Here is an 11,603-nt window from a genome sequence, read left to right on the forward strand (position 1 = left end):
CCCATCCTTCATGACCATAGGTGAGGGTAGGAACGAAAATGGCCCGGTAGACAGAGAGCTTTGCCTTCTGGCTCAGCTCCCTTTTCGTCACAATGGTGCGGTAAAGAGACTGCAGTACCGCTCCCGCTGCTCCGATTCTCCGACCCATCTCACGCTCCATTGTTCCCTCACTCGAGAACAAGACCCCGAGATACTTGAACTCCTTCACTTGGGGTAAGGACTCATTCCCTACTTGGAGTAGACAGTCCATCGGTTTCCTGCTGAGAACCATGGCCTCAGATTTGGAGGTGCTGATCCTCATCCCAGGCGCTTCACACTCGGTTGCGAACCGATCCAGTGAGTGCTGAAGGTCGCAGACCGATGAAGCCATCAGAACCACATCATCTGCAAAAAGCAGTGTAGCAATCCTTAGTCCACCGAACTGCAGACCCCCTCCCCCACGACTACGCCTCGAAATCCGATCCATGTATATTACAAACAGGATTTGTGACAAAGCGCAGCCCTGGCGGAGGCCAACCCTCACCTGAAATGGGTCCGACTTACTGCCGAGGACCCGGACACAGCTCTCGCTTTGGGAGTACAGAGATTGGATGGCCCTGAGTAGAGACCCCCTCACCCCATACTCCCGCAGCACCTCCCACAGTGACTCCCTGGGAACCCGGTCATACGCCTTCTCCAAGTCTACAAAACACATGTAGACTGGATGAGCGTACTCCCAGGCCCCCTCCAGGATCCTTGCGAGAGTAAAAAGCTGATCCGTCGTTCCACGACCAGGACGGAATCCGCATTGTTCCTCCTCAATCTGAGGTTCGACAATCGGCCTGACCCTCCTTTCGAGTACCTTAGAGTAAACTTTCCCGGGGAGGCTGAGTAGTGTGATGCCTCTGTAATTGGCACACACCCTCTGATCCCCCTTTTTGAAAAGGGGAACCACCACCCCGGTCTGCCACTCCTTCGGTACTGTTTCCGACTTCCATGCAACGTTGATGAGACGTGTCAACCATGACAGTCCCTCAACACCCAGAGCCTTCAGCATTTCTGGGCGGATCTCATCCACCCTCGGGGCTTTGCCACTGTGAAGTTGTTTGACGACCTCAGTGACCTCCCCCCGGGAGATTGGTGTCGATCCCCCGTCATACTCCATCTCTGCCTCTAACATAGAGGGCGGAGTTGTCGGGTTCAGGAGTTCCTCAAAGTGCTCCTTCCAACGCCCTAACACTCCATCAGTTGAGGTCAACAACGTCCCATCCTTACTGTACACAGCTTGGATGGTTCCCTGCTTCCCCCTCCTGAGGTGTCGGACAGTTTTCCAGAACAACTTTGGTGCCGCCCGAAAGTCTTTTTCCATGTCTTCTCCGAACTTCTCCCACACCCGCTGCTTTGCCTCGGCCACGGCTGAGGCTGCTGCCCTTAGGGCCTGTCGGTACCTTGCAACTGCCTCGGGAGTCCCCCGGGATAACAAATCCCTGAAGGCCTCCTTCTTCAGTCGGATGGCTTCCCTGACCACCGGTGTCCACCAGGAGATTCGAGGGTTACCGCCCCTTGAGGCACCTAGGACCTTGAGACCACAGCTCCCCGCCGCGGCTTCGGCAATAGAGGCTTTGAACACAGACCACTCTGGTTCAATGTCCCCAACCTCCACAGGAATGCCCGAAAAGCTCCGCCGGAGGTGTGAGTTGAAGGCCTCCTGAACTTTGGCCTCCTCCAGACGTTCCCAGTTCACCCGAACTACACGTTTGGGCTTACCAGGTCTATCCAGAGGCTTCCCCCGCCACTCGACCCAACTCACCACCAGATGGTGATCAGTTGACAACTCCGCCCCTCTCTTTACCCGAGTGTCCAAAACATACGGCCTCAGGTCCGATGATACGATAACAAAATCGATCATGGACCTTCTGCCTAGGGTGCTCTGGTACCACGTACACTTATGAGCATCCTTATGTTCGAACATGGTGTTTGTTATGGCCAATCCATGACTAGCACAGAAGTCCAGTAACAAACCACCACTCCGGTTCAGATCAGGGGGGCCGTTCCTCCCAATCACTCCCCTCCAAGTGTCTCCATCATTGCCCACATGTGTGTTGAAGTCTCCCAGCAAGATTAAAGAGTCCCCTTCAGGAGCCCCATACAGGACTCTTTCCAGGGTCTCCAAGAAGGCCGTATACTCTGAACTGCTGTTGGGTGCATAAGCACACACAACAGTCAGAGTTTTCCCCCCCATAACCCGCAGGCGTAGGGAGGCAACCCTCTCGTCCACTGGGGTAGACTCCAACAACGAAGCACCCAACCGGGGACTTGTGAGTATCCCCACACCCGCCCGGCGCCTCACACCTTGAGCAACTCCGGAGAAGAATAGAGTCCAAACCCTATCCAGAAGTAAGGTTCCAGAGCCGACGCTGTGCGTAGAGGTGAGCCCAACCAGATCCAACTGGTAACGCTCCACCTCCCGCACAAGCTCCGACTCCTTCCCCCCCAGAGAGGTGACGTTCCATGTCCCCAAAGCCAGCTTCTGTCGCCCGGGTCTGGTTTCTTTATGACATACTACACTAATACTTTTTGAGGACATACTATTATGACATCAAAAAAGATAAAGTATCATATCAAATGAATTTTTTTTTTTTTTTTTAATATGCAACACTTTGACTTATTTTTATATTTGTTGACATACTATACTATTACGTACATCTTTATACATTAACATAATCTACCAATACTTGATCATACTATACTATGACTTTATCCATTATATTTTGCACATGTAACCATACTTTTATACATTTTCTTCATAGTTTCTTTTTGAATAATGTACTATGATTTTTTTAATTATTCTTCAAGATACTGTTCTATGACAATCTTTTATCATGTTTTAGCCTACCATTCATTGCTATGATATTTTTTGAAATACTTTATAATTACCTTTTATATTTTTTCCCAATAATAATTGTTATTGTTATTAAATGTTTTGATATTTATGTTTACATACTACTACTTTTATATTTTTGGAAATAATTTACTTTTTTATGACTTACTATACAATTACTTATATCATAGTGTGTATTTTTATGAATTTGTGAGTTTGTTAATTATATTTTTTGACAAAATATATTAAGATTTGTTTACGATCGTATTGACATATTATAGTTTTAGTATTTATTTGACAAGCTATTCTACGACTTTATTCTTATGATTTTCAACATACTACACTACTTTTTCCATTAAAAAAAAACCTTAATCATATGTTTATTATTTTATTCAGACATCCATTCATCCATTTGCAATATCAATATAAACCACTGATATATCAATATTATGTGCAATAACAATATTTATTTTTCATACATGTTTATGATTTAGTTAGTCTACTGTTTGTATTTATATTTTTCATTTATTTCATTTAACTGTTTAAACTATTAATTATGTTTTTCCTGTTTACTGATTTAATATATCTTGTGTTTTGCTTGAATGGTGCCTCTTGTTGTTATACTGTCCCATTTGCTGCGGACAAACTAAACATGTCCCTGCAGTCAAACTAATACAATATTATCTTAGATCATGATTTCCCTTTTTTATGACATACAAAATAGTTTTTTTATGCCTTACTCCACTATGTCTTTTTTTCTAAGAGATACTATTTGAATACCATACAATGACTTTTAGATATTTTTCAATATACTATTTTATTACTTTTTTCAACTTTCTTTGACATAAAATATGATTTTTTTCCGTATTTTTTCTTTTTAGACATACTATACTAAGACTTGTTACACATTTCTCAACATAATTTACATGACTATTTTTCAACATGCTATACTATGATTTTAAAGAAATATCTTTACTATTTGTGTCATACTTCAGATTTAGTGAACCAAATAAATTCAGATATTTTCCACCAACCAAACAGTGACGATTTTTCTGATATATTTCGACATACTATGTTTATTTCCCTGAACTTCTGTGTCGTTTTTTGTTCATAATGTTTTGTGGCACAGAAGGAAAGTGGATTTTTTTCAATGTCCAGGTTGAAGGTTAAAATCCCAACCCTGCTGTCAACATGTGCATGTGACCTTTGGCAAGATATTCTTATATATCTTATTTATTTTGAAAACACATTTTTTGACATTCATTCAACATTTGACTATGTGGTTTTTTCTGACATTTTCTATACTACAGTTTACTATGACGTTTTTCAGAAATGTTCGGACATATGACCTCTTATTCTGAAAATGTTGACATACTATACTTTGTCGTTTGACTGAACAATCAACACTGCTCCCAGTAAAGCACACACCATGATCTCAATCATATGTTTATTCTTTCATTCAGACATGACATACTAAGTAACATATTGTAATCTTCACTTTTGTACAACAGTATTTGTGACATACTATTTTGTGTTCTTAAGGCATACTTTACCATTGCTTGTTTACTGTTTCCTTGTTTTAATTCCTAATGATACTTTATGTATTAAGATAAGCTCAATGTAACAGAAAACATTATTGGCGTTTAATTTATTATTTTTACATTTCTCAATAAAACAGTAGCATAAGTATGAACCTCTTTCAATGACTTTATCTAGCAGTAAAGAACATTACAAAAATCAAAAGTAATTTTTATATTTCATCTATGGTGTCCGCACATATTGTCTAATCTCATCATTTCCTCATTGCTATTTACAGTATAAAAAGAGACCATTGATGCTTCACAGAGACTTAATGTGCTGATGTATGCAGCCCTGTCATCCTACTGTATGTGGCAGCTACATTTTAAAATCAAATATTAATGACAGCTTCACTTTATTGCAATATTAATTTTTAAAATGAGGCAAGGTTTCTAGAAATTGTCTTCGTCTCAGGGCATTCATGCACATAAATTATGAACAATTATAAACCCGACAGAGGAAAGTATTAGAGGGAAAACATTTCTAGCAACATTATGCTTTTTACCATTAAAGAATTTCATAGTTTGACTTCATGGCTGATATTAAAGTCCCATCCTTTGGTTTAGACCCTGGCATGCTGTTATATTTGGACTGTATGTAGACTGCAAAACAAGTGTACTCATTATGTATTAGCTTAGGGTACAAAGCATTTATTTTGTATTGACCAACAAAGGATTTCCTTTTTTGACAGTTTATACTCAGAGTGTTACTTAGTCGGGTTAAACACAGATACACCTGGCATTGTGCAGACCTGAGGAGACCTTAGTGCATTAGGATGACTGCACCCTGATGGTGGTCGAGGTCGATTAATGATAAAAAACATATCTTCTATATTTGGCTATGCTTTGCTATGTCATTATATCAATATATAGTAACCTCATAAAATATCTGGACAATATCCATCAGTCCTTTAGGCAGTAAATGCAGTAATTTAAAATGAAACACATTTAAAAAACAGATTATTCCAGTTCTTATTACACAAAGGAGGGTTAGAAATGTGAACTGATAAATATCATGTCTGTAAGAAAATAAAGAGCATTCAAACCTGGATTACCGAAGCCTAATAAAATACAAATAAAATATATGTATTTTCCTTTAATGTATTTCCCAGGCCTGTAAAGCAAAGTTGCTTCTTTTGTAATGACATGTTATTTGTCTTGGTGGTAAGAAACCTGTGTTATGGGAAACAGTTGACAGCAGGAATATTAGAATACAAAATGTATGCCTGTAGAGGAAGTGCTACAGTGAAGCTACAGTATCTGGCCATACAGACATTTCCCGTAACAAATTGTGAGGTGATATACTTAAGATTCATACTGTACACTGGTGTGCAATGTATAAACCATCAGTGCGGAGGAAAAGTGCATTTCTTTTAAATTATTCAAAGTTTAAAGAAACCCATGAATGCTTCCATGTCATAGAAATGCCCATGGCACTGGACATGCAGTCACAACGCATCTGCAGGGCTCCGCTGAGGACTGTAAATGTTTCAGTGAGGAAAGCAGGATTCAAGGTATCCGCTGTGTTCACAATCCAGTCCTTGTGTCCTCACGGCGCGGCTAGAAGGTCTTCATGCCGCAGGACTTTGTAGGTGAGCCAGTAGAGGACATTAAACATGAGGAAACTCATGGGGAACACAGCCCGGGCGATGGTATCAATCCTTTTTGCTCGATCCACAAAGCGCTTGCGGATGTCGTAGAAACCCAAACCAGGAGGTAGATCGTCAGAGACCGGTGCATCCATTTCTGCCACACCTACGGATGACAGCGCAAGTCCATAACTCTGGAAGAGGAAACCCTGGTTTGTCATTTCATCCTCCTGGAAAGAAAAAGACACAGCAAAGAATGGCCCAATCAAATCTTCAGCCTAAAGCTTAAACCCTGAACCTTTAAGCCCTTAAGTACCATAGGAACCTACACTACCTCACATGATATATTTAGGACCCAGGACCGTCCTGGGAGAGGGATCCCTCCTCTGTTGCTCTCCCTGAGGTTTCTCCCATTTTTCCCTTTAAACTGTGGGTTTTTCTCCGGAAGTTTTTCCTTGTACGATGTGAGGGTCTAAGGTCAGAGGGTGTCGTTTTTCTCATACTGATATTCTGCACAAACTGTGCTGTTAAACCTTACTGTAAGGTATTTATTATATTATATGTGCTATATAAATAAAACTTGATTTGAACTCTTAATTTTAAAGGTCAACTATTATGCAAAATGCACTTTTTGATGTCTTTAATACATAAATGTGTCCACGGTGTGTAACGAGACAGAACATCTCTTTTCTTCCTTACCCACATCTCAAAAAAGGGGGTACAACGGAGCTGATCCAGATTTGCTGAGAACTTGACGTCATTACTGAAATGGGCTGGCTTTACATTGAACTCCTGGCAACGTCCCGCCCCCCTCTCAACCTATATACAGTTGACTATGAGCTGTATCAGAAACACTGTGCAACGTGTTTTGGAAGTAATATGTTCTGTGTTTACATTAGCAAGCATCGCTAACTCTCAGAGATGTATGTTTAAATAAGCCGGATATAAAAGCTACTGTCCTTGTGGTAAACCCGCGATAGAGAAAGCGCTTGAGCTCCATACTGCTTCAGAGATAATGCTTGATGTGGTTTGGAACATAATATGGCGTTTAATCACGGCTTCCATGCAGACTCTCTACAGCAGCTCGGTTACATTTAAAGGGCCAGACTCAGAATCAGCACTTTAGTAACAGTGCTGAAATAGAGGGGTGTGAGGCATGCTACAATGGGTGATCTGTTTGGTAATTTGAGCAAAACACTTCAGATACATGTTTTGTATAGATATGGCCCTATAATATATTGTTCAAATATAGCATAATAGGTGACTTTTAAATATAGTACACTGTGTTTATATGTCTGGTAGATTGGCATATTAGAGAGTATTCTAATGCATTCTGTATATTTTAAAGTGTTTGGATACTCCTCTGAATGTGTGTTTCTTACTGAGAATATTTTATTTTGTTATGTTTATCTTTATTTGATTTGTATTATATTCTATTTTTAAGAAATGTTGTAATTCTTGTAGATTGACTGTCAAAATTCTGCTGTGACAAAACAATCTCCCAACCTGGGATAAATAAAGTATCTTAGTCATGTCACCAAGTGTCTGAGAGTGTCAGGCGACACAGATTTGAAGTGGTTTACATCGGAATCATCATGTTACCATGGCAATGTCAAAATCTGTTATGCACACTTTTGGTTTAGGGACTTTTTTGACCTTTTTATACCTTTTTCAAGGACCATTTATATTGCAGGCTCTTTACAAGGTGAAGAGGTTGAATATTACATCTACACATTTTTGCGAAAACAGCAATTTAGCATAAAATACTTTAGCTTATGCTTGGATTCCCCTCATTTCATTTCTTATGTAGCATCTTAAATCATTAATGTTTCCGTGTGAATTAAAAATGCCATGCTAAACTTTTTGTGCAAATCGTCCTTGTTTATGATTTTTTTAAATGCTTCCCCTGCCAACTCCCTCATCCAAAGTCAGCAGAAATTTTTAAGAAAGTTCAGAAAGCACTCAAAATGTCTGCGAGAGACCCACACTGTGTGACCCTTAGGATTTACTGGGAACTCTCCGTTAGTCTTTCAGTGTGGAGATTTAGGATGATGTATATAACTTTCTGCTCTGAAAATCACACACCTGCACACTGATTGGCTGCTTTTAAACTGAATCAGAGCCAAAATCAGGTTTACTGCCTAGCAGGCAGTGGTGTAAAGTAACTAAGTAGACTTACTCAAGTACTGTAGGTAAACTGAATTTGTACTTTACTTGAGTATTTAGATTTTGTGTTGCTTTGTACTTCTACACCACTACAAACTCAGAGGTAAATTGTGTACTTTTACTCCACTAAATGTATTTAATACCTTTAGTTACTTTGCAGATGTGGATGAATGATGTGAAATATAATCAAGTCTTAAATCATACTTTAATTCCACCTGGAGTAAATTCACAAGCTACCCTGCAGTATACAAAGTCATTCAAACTAGCTGCACCTTTACCAGCTTTGAGAACACTTTAATTATCAATCATTATAAAACATATCATATATATTATTCTGAAATTTACCAATCTGCACAATGACTACTTTTACTTTTGGTACTTGGTACTAAGTATATTTTGATGCTGGACTTTTACTTGTAACAGAGTACTCCTACACTCGGGTACTTCTACTTTTACTCAAGTACAACATCTGAGTACTTCTTCCACCACTGCAAGTAGGTTAACACATACATACAAGCAATTTGATGCAAGACAATGCAAGAAATGCAATACACAGCAAAGTCAATCCAGTGAGACTATGACAGTAGAAGGAGCTCCAGGTGACAGAACGTACCTTGGCGCAGGCGGAGCACTGCTGGGAGACGTTGCCGTGAGGAGTGTTGTTGCCTGACATGTTTTTTCCTTTCGACTTACTGTCACCGCTTCCCTGCTGATAGGGGGAGGCACACAAATGTAATCAATGTAATCATCACACAGGCTGCATTGATTTGCAAACATGGCACAGTGCTATGTGTTCAAATCTGCATCAACAAGCATCTGTTGCAAACAAAGTGATCACAAGTGTGACATTAATGTGAAATGAGACTACGTGGCAGCGCATCCAGAAAACATCTCAGCAGCACGCTCCTGACAGATGAATAAGAACAAAGGATTCATGCAGATGTGTTGTGCATTGTCTTGTAAATATTACAAGGCATTAATGAGTCCTGCAGCTGCTGTCACACTGCTTCTTTTTGAGGAATATTTCCTCTTTAAACATGGTTTGGCCTACTTTGTCTCCTACATTTTCTTCAACAAGATGCTGAGAACCGTGGAATAAGGTGATTGTTAGAATTAATCACAGGTCAGTGCTGCTGCAGTTCCCGGCTCGCTGCAGCTGAGTCGGGCAGCTCGTGCATGGCTGGGCGCAGAGAATAACAGGTGACAGGCGCCCGGGGGGGCTGAGTGGGTGGGGTGCACTCACAGTTTTCCTCTGGCGCTGTTGCTCTTTGAGCTTCTTCCTCAGTCTGAAGAACTCCTTGTGCTGCCGTGAAACAAAATTAACTGCCGCATACTCCAGCAGCGCGGCAAACACGAAGAGAAGGCACACCGCCATCCAGATGTCTATGGCTTTCACATAGGACACCTGTGACACAGAGCAGAGGAGTCATTAGATAACATGAGCACTCATGCCATGTTAGGCAGTGACATGAAAGACATGGGATAACAAACTCTGTGGAAAGAGCTAAATGTTGGATCACCTTGTTATCATTGGTTTAACAAAGAGGTGGAAGGGCTTTTACATAACTACATTTGAAAAACTGTTCTGTAAATACCCAAAAAATATGTAAAACTATTTTTTTCCACAAGTCCACAAGATTTGACTATTATTAATAACATGTATTATTATCATTGATGCATCTAAATGGGAACTGCGGTAATTCATGTTGTAATACTATAATCTGTGGCAATGTTTCATATGTTATTAGGAAAAGTAACTAGTAGCTATAGATGTAAAATACATGCAGTACAGTATAAAAATCCCCACGTTTGCATCATTGATAATACAAAGATTGAAATACACTTATCCATATACATTTTAATTTATAAAATGTTGATTGAATATTACCATTTAATGTGTCTCTATAACATGAAAACAACTGCTGCAGAAACATATGATAAGCATATGTATAAAATGCTGCAAATCATTATTGATGTAGGTTTTACTGTAAAGCCCTACATAAAGCTGGACACCCTAATAATCCATATAAAAGAATATTTTATTAGTCTGAATAGAAGTTTTGATATTTAAAGTACAGTTTAGAGTACAATCATAAATATTAATACATTGTGCCCAATGCTTTTACTTGTAATGGAGTAGTTTTAAATGATGGCATTGGGACTCATTTTAAAAAGAAATGGAAATAACATATTGAATTCCTAGTTTGAGAATGAATTGTTAAAAGAAACCTGGGCGTCAAAGACTGTTACAATAATTTGTAAAGTTGAAACATGTACAGTGCTGAAAAACACTTCTTCCGGATATCATCCCAGCCTACAGTATATAACATACAGTGAGTAACTTGCTTTGGTTTGTACTGTGAGATGTTGGATAGCTAACCCTCTGACCTTTGGCAGGGAGGCCCTGGAGCCAGAGCTCTGCGTCGTCATGGTGAGCACCGTGGTGATCCCCAGTCCCACCCTGGCCGGAGCCGCGTCCATGTTGATCCAGAAGGACACCCAGGACAGGATGACGGTGAGCAGGCTGGGGATGTACATCTGGATCAGGTAGTAGCCCATCTGCCGCTCCAGGTAGAATTTGACCTCAATGCAGGTGAATTTACCTAACCACAGGGGGAGATACAGGTGCACACTGACAGTCTTATTAGAAGTAGATTTACAGAGCTGATGGAGGATGTTGCTCCGCAGGTGGTCACGTGTCCTGTACCTGTGTTGTAGTGCTTGGTGCAATAGCCCAGGCCTTTCTCCTCCTTCAGCACAAACTGAGGGAGGGTCAGGTCGTCGGCCACCTGCACGGCCCCCACATCCAGCCACTCGAAAATCAGATCGTTCATGGTGTAGCCGACTGCAGGAGCACAGAGGGAGGGGAGGCCGGTGGTTATCCATCATTCAAACTTCAATTCCCTGGTTAGGGATGCTGTGAGGATTTAAATTGTTTCATACTATAATATAGCTGCAAGTACTTTTCTAACTTCTCTTTATTTTAGTTGTCCAGAAATGTTTTGATTTTCTTGCAAAAATTCCGATGCGATATATCTCTTATGCGCCTCTATTTGCTATTTATGACATTAATATGTTTCACTTTTTAAAATGTATTTCTGAGATACTTCCAAATGAAGGGCAGTTTAGAATCTACTTTAAAGGTCAGTTCTTACCAAACACATCTATCATCCTCCTACAAATAATATTCCATCACAAATAAATACACACCAAACTAAAATAACATTTCCTGTCTTTTCTTTTATATGTATTATTATCTTTACTGTGTTTATTATATATTGCTCTAATATTTTTGCAATATTAAAGAAGTATGAAGTAAATACTTTTTTATTATTATTCTTGCACTGTATATTATTTATAATTTGATATGTTTTGGGTATTTTCAAATGATGCATATACACTTTAATTTAA

At 40.0% G+C, this 11,603-nt stretch overlaps 1 pseudogene across 1 annotated transcript in view; it reads right to left on the minus strand.

Moving 5' to 3' along the window:
- Positions 1 to 4,358: 4,358 nt before the first annotated feature.
- The window catches only part of LOC307017811 (glycine receptor subunit alpha-2-like), a 19,307-nt pseudogene continuing 12,062 nt past the window's right edge, over positions 4,359 to 11,603 (minus strand). Inside the window, exons 5-9 of the transcript XR_013810566.1 lie at positions 10,900 to 11,037; positions 10,581 to 10,795; positions 9,436 to 9,597; positions 8,806 to 8,901; positions 4,359 to 6,256 (exon numbers count right to left, since the gene is read on the minus strand). The product of XR_013810566.1 is annotated as a glycine receptor subunit alpha-2-like (transcript). The remainder of the gene's footprint in view (positions 6,257 to 8,805; positions 8,902 to 9,435; positions 9,598 to 10,580; positions 10,796 to 10,899; positions 11,038 to 11,603) is intronic.

This window comes from Notothenia rossii (genome assembly GCF_949606895.1).
Source record: "Notothenia rossii genome assembly, chromosome: 9".
Lineage (NCBI taxonomy): Eukaryota > Metazoa > Chordata > Actinopteri > Perciformes > Nototheniidae > Notothenia > Notothenia rossii.